Source organism: Epinephelus moara, chromosome 23 (genome assembly GCF_006386435.1).
Source record: "Epinephelus moara isolate mb chromosome 23, YSFRI_EMoa_1.0, whole genome shotgun sequence".
NCBI classification, from domain to species: domain Eukaryota; kingdom Metazoa; phylum Chordata; class Actinopteri; order Perciformes; family Serranidae; genus Epinephelus; species Epinephelus moara.
The window spans coordinates 20,250,556-20,262,741 of NC_065528.1; the positions used below are offsets into that span (position 1 = coordinate 20,250,556).

Below are 12,186 nucleotides of genomic sequence, written 5' to 3' on the forward strand. Positions count from 1 at the left end.
CATTTCATTAATGCATTTTCAAACGCAATGGGGTTTCCATTTTTCACTGCCTTTTCTATCTCAAGCATGTCTGTTGAACGTCCGATGGCCAGTGCTTTGCAGGTTGTCCAACCACTGGCAGACACTGACTGTGTGTAGACCTTGAGGATGTTTTTTATCTTCTTTTTCTGTCTTTATTTTCCAAGGATCTTACTCATGAGACGCTTGTATGCATCGATTTGATTTACGTGCATGAACACAAATTTTGAATTGTAGTAGAACAAAATGTTCAAAGATAAGAGCAAATTTACAAATGGTTCTGACTGCTCACAGATTTACTGCACGCACCACAAAGGACTGCTGTTCTTCAATAAGATTATTTGGCCATTTATTTAAGCTAACAGATGGCTTTCAATGCATCCAATATTAGATCAATACTGACTGTTCTCACATTCAATTTCTATGAACAAATTGAAGTGAAAAAGTAAAGAAAAACATCAAACTCCTCCATCGCTGGATGCTGTAGATGTAAGATTATTACTGGGACAGATACCATTAGCTGTACACATCTGAATATGTGTGCGAACTGTTCGGTTATTAACAGTGACTAACAACTCAAATGCCTTGAAACGACAAATTTAATTCTTGCTCAGGTCTTGTGGGTATTGCAGCCAGCGTCCTGCAGCGTAGCAACAGAGGAGAAAGACGGAGGGTTCCTCCCTAAAGACAGAGGGACAGGAGAGCAGAGTCTCTGTATTTGGACAGAGGCCAGGCACTGAGGCAGAATCAGGTCACTCTCAGCCATATCCATCTCTCTGCTTCTGTTTGCCTGCCAGCACCGGCACAAAGAGAGCTCTCTTCTGGACTGTGCAGAGGGATCAGCAGATACAGAGTGGAGAGAAAGAGAGGGGGCAGTGGGCGCGCGCGAAACAGAGACAGAGTTGCTCAATGCGATTAGTGGGGACTGAAAGAGATCCGCTCTCCAACGCTCTCTGATGTATGGCCTAATCTGGGCTTGCACTGTTGTGAGGGCCCGTTCCATTGGCTGCAAGTTCACGAAGTTAATGACACACATTAAACCACGGAGACATTTCGCTTCATGTCGCTGCTCAACCATTGGAGGCTCCAAAGAGTCCATTTTCTTGCACTCCAAGCTATTCCTCTTTAATGCATTATTATACTGCATGTGGCAGATTCAATGACTTCCTTTCCCAATCCATTTTAGTATGCTCATTCTGCACTTTGATTTTTTTATAATAAGAAGTCTTCATGCAACATTTGTTGTTTATGAGTAGCTTGTTTTACTGCAGAGTGATGGATGATAACACGGCAAAACTTCCCTTACAAAGAAGGACTGGAGGAGTAAAACGAAAAAAATATATCCTAGTGGTTGCTCTTTGTATAATTATCCACTTAGACATCCAGTATTTCCTCTAGCCCACTGTGCTAAATGACTGACCTGCCAAGATGATTGGCGGCACTCGAGAATTATGCCATGACTAAGTGGGTTTGCAGTGCTCATTGTATGATATAATGTCAACATTCAATTTAACTATACTAAAACATTGGCTGTATGACTCCTGCCGCAACAGTGAATCACTCTGACGTAAAGCTTCTGCAAAAACAGTATTCATTTCCCTAGCTATATATCAAGGTATAGAGGAGAATGTTTAGCTCACAGTGACTGGAAAGGATATAAAGCATGTTAGGTCTTATACTTTAAATTAATTATCTGCTGTATATGGAATTTCTATTTCCTATGTATAACATACTTAACTCAAGATATATACTAGTTTATGGCAGCAGACAAATTAGACTGTTTTGGACAAAATTGGTTTTATGTTGATTCATGCAGTATGTAATTAAGTCTCCCCAGATACAAAATGTTTAGCAAAGACTTCATGAAGGTGGAATTTATTGCAGGACAACTGTATTAGAGACCACAACAGTTTTAGCTGAGTGAGCCTTATAAACTGCCTATTAAGTGTACTGTTTGAGACTTTTTTTTAGATTGGCTGCAAATGTGACAGTTGGAAATGTCAACAGACTAATTTCATTTTGGCATCTGAGATACTCAAAAGTGGTTTATTTTGAATCCAAGCTTAAATTCTGCTGGTAGCTAGTAGTTTTTGGGGGGAAGAAAACTGAGGAAAAGACATTGTTTGATTGTTAAGATCTTCACAATAGTCTTCAGTGTCACCAAAATTTGCAAGGTTGTTCTTGCTCTCACTGAACTACTGAATGTGTTTGTAGCGTTCTCTGGTCCATTTGTCTATGCTGACTCTTCAAGAGGCCTTCTATTAAATCAGAGGTAGCATACATTAATAGTTCACTATGTTATTAATTGGTTTTACATTTAGGTGCATATGAAATGTGGTATATTTCCTTCAAACCAAATGTTACCAATTTGGGTTAAGTTTCTATGTTTGGTCCTGATTTACTGAAGCCTGTCTTACACTGCTGGTATATTACAGCTGATGGAGCATTAATTAGAAAATGTATTAGGCTATTGGGATTTATCACAAATGACATTCAGTCAATAAAATTCATCTCACTTTGATTTGCCAAAAATTAAAGTGATCCTTCATGAGACAGTGTCAGACCTAAATGTAGCTCTTGAGGATAAAAATTAAATATGCTGTTTAAAGTTCAGGAGAATATGCAGTTGTCATGTTAGAAATAAAAGATAGGTTAATAAGTTAATTGAGCGGTAAAATAAATATATCAACCTACAAATTTACATGAGTAGTAATTTTCTGCCAGCATTCCTCGCTTGCCTTATTCACAGCAACAGTGATGCTCTTTGCTGTGAATACTTTTTCAGTACTCTTATGTGGCATGTGACCAGTCCATTTTGAGCAGTAATGGAGTCAAATGATGCACCAAATGCCCCCCTTTAAAAGTGTGTGTGCACAGAGCCCGATGAAGAAAAGCCTGAAAAGCCTGGGTCAACAAATACTGTTGATAACCACCTTCATGGTACCCATTATTTCTGACTGTGGCTTAAGGCTTCGCAGAGTCAGCTAAGTTATAGAAAGACTGGCTTTGTCAAACTTGCTTACTGATACACCCCTCTGGTTTCCTATTTGTCACTTCTGTGATAGACCTGCTGTGATGAGTTATGAACACTGAACATGAAATCTGAATGTCTATGCTGTTCTCTGATCTGCTTACCCTGGTGAAAAGCTGAAGAATCACATCTGGTGCCATTTTTATTTAGCTAAAACCTTTGAGTCTGCAAGTTTAAATGAAGCTCTACTTCTCATTTGTTTGTGCCTGTGAGGAGGAGTGTGTGTGTGTGTGTGTGTGTGTGTGTGTGTGTGTGTGTGTGTGTGTGTGTGTGTGTGGTGTGTATCAAAGGGACCACTGGCTACTGTGCCAAGACTTAGTCTGTCTGACTACTCATCCGTGGTGCCCTCCATCACACTAGCAACGCGTGACAGAACACACCATCAAACACACAATGAAGTAAACACACACACACACAGTTGGATGTGCAATACACAAGTCACTCTCCCACGTGTGTCCTGTTTCCATAAATCATCTTCCCATTTCCCTCTTCACAAAAACAGTCTGTTTTGGAAACTGTCAGACCTTATACTCAATTGAGTCATCTGAGGGCTATTCTGGTTTTAGATGCCTTTTGAGGCACAAACAGAATGAGGAGCAGAATGTCAAAGGAAGAGAGAAGCCTCAGTATCACAGCCCAGCTGGTCAAATGCTCTATAAACACACATAATTAAGTCTGATTACACAAGGACAAATATACTGCCAAAAGGACAAGAAGCAGTAAAACATTTATATGATGAAATTTATAGTGTCTAGGGATTAGTTCAAGGTTCAAATCATGTTGGGTAGGTAGGAGTGGCGTTAAAGCTAGAGTTGGTATCCTTTATCAAAATAACTTTGTGTCATATATGCTGAAACTGTCACTATAGAGACTCTTCCTACTTCTTGTAATCAACCACACCAAAAAAAAACAATCAGAGCCAAGGAGTCTCTAACACAGCTGTCAATCATGCCAAACACCGCCGTGAACTGAGGTCAAACTAGGCAGCACTGATCAAATATGAATCGATATTCTGTTACTGCATGGCCTATTTCTTGCCTCAAATGTTTTCAGAAACATATTTAAGCATATTTTTTTAGCTATAAATGTGAACGTTTGACCCGGCCACCATGTTGGAAAAAGTCAACTGAAGTACCAAGCAACGCCAATTTGCCGGACCAACTTTCTGAAATATGTTTCTGAAAACATCTGAGGTGAGAAACAGCCAATGCAGTAACAGAATCTTGATTAATATTTGATCAAAGCTGCTTAGATTGGCAGTTTGACCGCAGATAATGACACGATTGACACCTGCATTAAAGACTCCTCGGCTCTGATTTGTTTTTGTTCATGTGCAGTAAGGCAATTAATAGCACTACAAGGCCAAAGCAGAGGCAGAGGAATAGAAAAAGTTAGCTTTTATAACAGAAACCGACTAAAGCTTTAAGATGAATGGATGTTTAAAGAGAGACGGGACCATGGATACACAGTATACTCCATAATAAACAGAGATATTATTCCTGTAACAACTGGCTAAACTGAAAAATGTCATTCTTCTGTAAATCCAAAGTGCATTTCATCAGCTTGGGAGCGGGAGTCATTGTGAATCTGTTTCTGATGGCTGGAGTTCAGCACTCTTTGTCGTTTTGTAAAGGCATCTTCAGGGATTCCTAAAGGGGGAGCCTTTTTTTTGCATCACTCTGACTGAATCATGCTCAAAAGTGTCGATGCTGAGTATAAGCACTGTCACCAAGTAGATTTAATTCCCCTTTGCATGGTGTCTTGGGGACTGTTTGGAAAACCATTCATAATAACACACAAGGCTGGTTCAATGCCCGACAGTTCATGTACGGGAAGATGTGCCATCAGTCTCAGCAGATCAGTATAGTTACATGACAAAAAAGTGGGGAATAACAGCATGAGTTAGCATGCATTCATATTAAACAATGCAGGAAAAAGGAACAAATGTGTGTATACTGAAGTGTGTATGGGTCCACAAGGTTGTACACACCTTGAAATTGATTTATTTGTGCATTATGTTAGCAGGTGTTAATGTATAAAGGCAGGTTTTGATAAGCCTGTAATATTTTTGCTAATTCATGTTTGCAGCTGCTTGCACCTGCCAACCGTTAGCTGAGCAACTACAACAGATAATAAATACTGGTTTGGGAAAACAACCAAATCAGGAACTAACGAAACAGCACAATGAATCTGAATGAAACTGAGACATCACCGAAGCAGCGCCGGGAGAGAGAGAAGGTGGAAGAATGTCAGAGGCAAGGTGGGAGCTTATGAGATGCAGAGATTGAGGGGAAAAAGAAGGGAATTCTCAAATCAAACTAGCAGCTGAAAATAGAACTCGATATCATAAAGAGAAAAATGTGTCAGATAACTTCCCAACCCATGTTTTCCGCTTCACTCTGCACTGGCAGAAAATCTTTCATTATTTCTTTTGGAATGATTACCAGGTATTACCATCCTATTTTCTACCAAGAGCTGTATTTATTCAAGTGATAAAAAAAACAAATTGAGAAAAACAAGTCTGAATGTATTAGCGACTCGAGTTGACAGTTTATTAGGTATTCTTCATTGCATCCATCACAATCCAATATAGCTTTCACATTTTCTTTCTGTTGATGCTGCGTCAGGCTGTGTCATTTGTCAGGATGAAGTTAGTGCTGGAGTTATTTTGGACTGCAGTACATTAAAAGGTGTTGCATTTATGTTGATGGACAAAACGTTAGTCAGACAAGTCGGCCTAACAGGTTAATTTTGCTACTCTTCAGTTTATGGCACTGTGTGCACTGCCCAGATGTGGTGGGAGACAGACAGACAGCTAGCCGCAGAAACAGTAGCCACTGCACACCAGCTGGGTCGGGTAGGAGCTAGCTAGTGGCGTTGCTCATACAGCAATCACCGCTAGTAACACCGTCCCAACCCAACAGTGTTGCTGTGAAAACACTGTGTCCATCCACTGGTCTCCCCCTAGGTCACCGCACTGAGTAAGTGGCATCCCTTAAACACCCTTTAGCACTGTTAACTACCACTAGTTCTGTTAGCACCATTAGCAGTATCAACACAGCTAGTGGTGCTAACATAGTTAACAATGCTCAAGGGGGTTTTGCGGATCAAAATGAAGCTGCTTACTTACAGAGGCTACCTGGGTGAAGAGCAGGGGTGGCCACTATGTTTGTGCCCACCACCATGATGTCGTTACCAGCGGTAATTTTGAATGAGCAGCGCCTGTGGCGGCTGTGGCTCAGAGGTAGAGCAGGTCGTCCACCAATCGAAAGATCAGCGGTTTCCTCCAGGCTGCATGTCGAAGTATCCTTGACCAAGATACGGAACCCCAAATTGCTCCCGAAGGCTGTTCCATCGGTGTGTGAGTGTGTTAAAACTGAGTAGCAGGTAGCACCTTGTATGGTAGCCTCGGCCACCAGTGTATGAATGTGTGTGTGAATGGGTGAATGTGACTCGTAGTGTAAAAAGCGCTTTGAGTGGTCACTAGATGACTAGAAAGGCGCTATACAAATGCGGGTCCATTTACCATTTACCACTAGCTAGCTCCCACCTGGCCTAGCTGGTGCACAGTGGAGAGCAGCCAAGGCTTATATTGGCTAACCAGTGGAGACTGGAGGGTGGGCAGTGGGCACTATCTTTACCACAGCTAGCCAGCTGTCTATCAGCATAGCCAAAAGAAAATAAAATAAAAAAAAGAGCTCATGAAACATTGAAATTTCACCCTCTCTGAATGGATAGTGCTTTGAGATGCAGCGTTAAAGCTCACTGAGTCAATGGAGTGGCGGACCAAAAGGGAAAGCCGCCTGTATTTCAAGTAATTTTGCCTTTTTTTTCTTAAAAATTAATGGTTAGTTGCGGGTTATTGGGTGTCAGGCAATTAAAAGCAAAATTCAACGAAGAGGACATTCCTATTCATGACCTTTTGAACCAAATGTATGACTATGATCAACTTCATAAAAAGTAGGACTGATTGAATTAGTTGCGTTGAATCATTTGATAAAGCTTGGTAAATTCAATTGGTAACTCAGTGTATTTTGCAAAATGACTTTAAACAGCGAACAGTACTGCTCACTGCACGAGAGTTAGATAGCGGGAAAGGAGAGACAAAGCAAACAAAAGAGTTTTTAAAGAGCTCGACAAAAGACAAAAATAACAGGGCGAAGAAATGAAGGCACCCAATTCAGTCAGTGTTTTCAGGCGGAGGGCAGCCAGCAGAGTATAGTGTAGGAAGCGGGAGACATTTGTTTAATCACAGAATAATGATATTGTGATGGATTCTGACCTTTAGCAAGTGGTATCATGTATGGAGATTTAATTAGCGAGCCAGCCAGCAAGCAGGATAGCGGATATGTGGATGGAGTGGGGTGAAGTGGGGAGGGGGGGGNGGGGGGGGGGGGGGGGGGGGGGGGGGGGGGGGGGTTGCAGTCTGGATGTTCTTAATGAATCTACTAGCCTTTCCCTTCCTGAGGATGTGGCTGAGACTGACTCATCAGCAGCAGCAGCCAGCCACTGATTAAGCTCCGCAATAAGGAGGAGAAGGGATGGAGATGGTCAGCGCAAGGGACAACACCGCTCAAAGGTTGGTCAAACACGGAACAAAACAGATGACAGAACAGAGTCGATAACATGAAATATGAGCACGGGTGGGAAGAGAGAGACCGTCATGCTGGAAGAGTTCCTTTTAAGTGAAGCATGAAAAGAGGAAGGGATGAGTGTGTGTTGGGGGGGACCGTGAGAGAGATCAAGAAAAAGACTCAAAGAAACAGCAGCGGCCGAGTAGAATAATCTAATTAATTGGAGTGAATTCAGAATGTGAAGTCGATAGCACATGACAAATGTGGAAGAATAGCCCGTGGCATGTTAGTTAATGACATGTAATTAATGATCATTAGCAGAAGGGATGAGAAGACGGCCGTGGCCTGTCAGGGACTTACAGGCGACCTTGTAATTTGCTCGTTCATGTTTAGAGGGGGAGGTTGGGTGAGACGAAACTTCGCCCTGTGCTTATGGAAAGCATTGTGAGAGGATATAAAGGGGAAAAAGGGACAGAATCAAAGACGGGAAGTGGAAAGTAAAATGAGAAGAGGGAATGGTGGCATCTGTTTTTATAAGAACATGAAGAGAGGGACAGGCAGAAGGAGAAAAGAGCGGCACAGACAGTGCGCAATGAATCAAGGATGAGAGAGAAGAGAGCACAGAGTGAATTTATTGCGATCCCGCTGTTTTGTTGTTCTGTTTTTTTTCTGCTGACACAGTGAACATGGAGGGAGCAGGCAGCATTTTTTTATAGGTCACATGCCACTTCACAATGATCTATGGATGCAGGCCCTTTGCAGACTTATATTGTTGAGCACGCATTATGTGGCTCAGCCAAGCGTGGCCATTTGGGGGAGAGAGGAAGCATCCCCCCCCTCACTTACTCTCTCACCATCTATCCTCTCTACCGCTCTACTCACCCATCACACCACTCTATGTTCATACTTTTTCTTCTCAACTTCTCCCTCTTTTCATCTCTCCCACTCCGGCTGAAAGCCTTTTAAAAACGGTGTAAAGCAAAAGGTCTGACAGAAGTGAGTGTTTATACTGTCCTACCCAGGCCAGTGTCCTTCAACTATGATTTGATTAAACCTCGTTTCAAAATATTCACATCTCAAAATAAAAAATGTTTCAGTCAATTCAGTTGATTCGGTCTTTTACAAGGAATTTTCTTCAGTCAGTAGATGTCAGTCAGCATATCCCTAGTTTACAGAAGCAGGCAATCTACTACTCTGGACGTGGGCAGCACCAAAACTTATTTTAGCCAGCTAAAGAAAGGCCCAAATTTAAAGTATCATATCAGTTTAAGTGTACACTATATTTAGAATACTTTCACTGCTTTCCCATGTTGTCAGACAGCAATTTGACAGCTGGTATGTCACTCCCGTTAAAGTCAAACTCCATTGCAAAAACCAGTAAAATCACTGAACACATAAGCTGCCTCAATCAGTTATTTCGTTTGTGTTATTGTGTGACTTTGGCATTTTAAATGTCGACTCCAGCCCATGGCCCTTTGCTGTATGTCATCCCCTCTCTCCCATTTTACGCCTCTGCTATCCTGTGATTAAAGGCCTATAATCCCCAAAAAATAGCTTTAAAAAAATTGGTAGACCTTTTGTTAGGTGGCTTAAATACGCTTTGCTGTTGCCCCCCATCCACAGCAGTTCATTGCTTAGCTTCCATGGTGGTACTCCTGCCCGCTTCTCCAAACTGGGGGCGTGCCAACCACCATCTACTGTATATAACACACGGACTTTGGTCCCTCATACAACCCCACTTCGAAAGACTCAAACTCTCCCTTTGAGCTGACTGTATTGCAGGCACATCCAAAAATGGTTGTTTCCTGCTCCAAGTGAACACTCACCACTATCATTTACAATAAAAAAAAGGTCCTCTTGCAAAGCTGCAAGCTCACAAAATGCCTCCAATACTACAAAGTGGAAAGAAACATGGAAAGAAATGATAATGAGCTGCTAATATGGGCCAGAGTGCCTTTGAGTAAGTTAAAAAATAAAAACCTTTAAACCACACTTTGCACTGGCCGTATTTTTTACAATCTTCATCAGTCTAAATCCTATCTTTGATTCAAAAGACATTTTTATTGAGTCTTGAACATTTTTGCAGGAAAAAATTAGAGCCAAAAAGCAAGAGTAAGAGCTGTACGAAAGTGAGTAAGACCCTTATTTGATATTTATATGGTTGTGTGATTCCTCAATTAGAGTGTCTTGTGAGTGCAGGAACCAAAAAGCACTCTGACTTCCAAAATGTTCTGAGCAACCTTGTTTGGTGTGTTCAAGAGAGTACGAGCATGTATGTGTCTATGTTGGCGCTCTACGCCGAAGGGAAACGCAGAAAGGAGAGGATGTGAATGATGAGTTTAAACTACATTTGTGATGATATCAGAGAGACATGGTGCTCCCAGTCATGCATCATTTAAAGCGGCAAAGGAATTAATCAGTGACTAACAACCAACGATTCATAAAAAATCAACCATGGGATATTAGAGACACCAACCATCCATCCATCACAGACACACACCAGATGAGAGTTATGTTTGCCCACAACTCTTTATTTTAACATGGTCTCATTGTGAGAACACTCATCGGAAATATATACGGCCCTTATTTATATCTACTAATTTACTAATGCTCTAGCAATAGGCCTGATTTATGTGTGCATGTATTTAAATATAACTCCTTTTTTATGGCTGTAACATCAACTCCACTCTTAAGCAGCCGAGAATGATCTGATCTACATTCTAATAAATTACTTTCATATAACAATTTATTTATTGCTATTATTCTACTTCATCAAAAGCCTCTCTCTGCCTCTCCATCTCTACAATAGCCATATTTACAAGTGTGGTGGCACGTGTGCGTGCGCGTGTGTATGTGTGTCACAACTCATCTATCTCCTGCAGAGTCCACCGTCACTTGTTCAGCGGGGTCTAATTTATGCGGTGGCGGTGGCGATAGTGTGGCGCATGCTGAAATGGCATCATTCCTCAGCGCTAACCCCTGTGTGCTCCCTCACACTTCCTCTCCCTGCTGACAGCTCCACCCCAGGCATGATTTATCAGGCCCTCAAGCAGCAGACAAAGGCGCCCCGGCACGTGTGCCGTGCCAGAGACGGATTAATAGATAAACACTGTGATTCCAGAACCAAACACAAGAGAGGGTCAACTTCATAATGCCTTGTAGATAGTGCATGGCTAAGGTCAGAACAATATGGACTGAGGCGCAGCGAGAGGATCAAATTTATGTTGCTGAAATATGACCATGAGCAAGCAATCAAATTCTTGTTAGAAGTATTTGTGGCTGTATAAATTCTCATCTGTCGCTCTTGTAGATAAAGCCGATGACTAACTTGAGTGAGGAAGATACTATTCGTCGTTCCATTGATTATATTTCTTGGTAAAAAAAAAAATTGTATTTTTGCTCACCAGTGCTTTCGTTCCATCAGGATCCTTTTCTTATGACACTACGTTTTTTTTATCTTACATATTTTATAAATGCGATACGTTCTTATCTTAAATGTTATTAAACATATCTTATGTTTTTGTCATGTATGATCTTTGTCTATTTTTTTGCTTTTTATTTAAAGTACACTGAGTCTACGCCTGTCATATAAAATGTGCTCTAAATAAACTTGGCTTGACTTAATAATAACGAATATTATTTTTAAAGCACCTTTAGTGTTTCCCACAGAATGAGACATAAATGAGGTGGAAGCTGACGACGGAAGGGGGCTGACGACAATGACAACAGTTTAGCTAACGTTCTGCCTTTTTGTTGTTTTTGTGTGTCCCTTTGTGATCATTCCTTGTCCCATCTCTGAATTCAGAGGTGTTGCAGGTCAGTAAATGTAGCATTGCCAAAACTCTTACTTTTTTTTTTTTAACTCTCGAGAGCAGTTTGTTGAGTTTGAGTTTATCAGTTTATCACTGATCTGATCAGATCATATTGATGGATTAGAGAAGCAGCTGCTGTAGAGGGGAGTGAAAGCAAACTTTTAGATCCTGCCCTGGACCTCAGGGTGCACACTTCCCATACTTCATCTAAAGTAGGTTGAAAAAACAATGGACAACACTAAAACTAGAGCACTGTTGTTCTCAGAAATTGAGTGTTCTATTTCTATATAAATTAACAAATAGTCAAGTTTCACTTTCACTATGCTTGGCACCCTGCTGCCCCACCTGTGCCCAGAGTACGCATTGCTGCAGCACGTGGTGCTATGAATAACAGAACTGTATATACATTCCAACAGTGCTCCCAATAAACAGGCCACGAGTAAATGAATGAATGGGAAACCCTGACCTTTCATAAAAGAAATGCTGCACAGTGTTGATAATGGAGGTTGAATACATTGAATTTGGTTGTAAATACGTACATGTAGCTTCATTAATTTATCTACAAAGTTATAAAAAATATACCAAAAAATTCCAACGCAAAAATGTTCAACCATTTATCTGTAACGATACACCTTTTACTGATCTATATACTGAAAACAAACCTCTTCAGAGATTTATTCTCACCAACTATCTACACCTCTCTGAATTCAACATTTGCAAGTGAGCATGTTTCATTAGAGGAACATGATAA

At 41.1% G+C, this 12,186-nt stretch overlaps 1 protein-coding gene across 3 annotated transcripts in view; it reads right to left on the bottom strand.

Moving 5' to 3' along the window:
- The window catches only part of plxna4 (plexin A4), a 317,597-nt gene that overhangs the window by 270,802 nt on the left and 34,609 nt on the right, over positions 1 to 12,186 (bottom strand). The window lies entirely within an intron of this gene.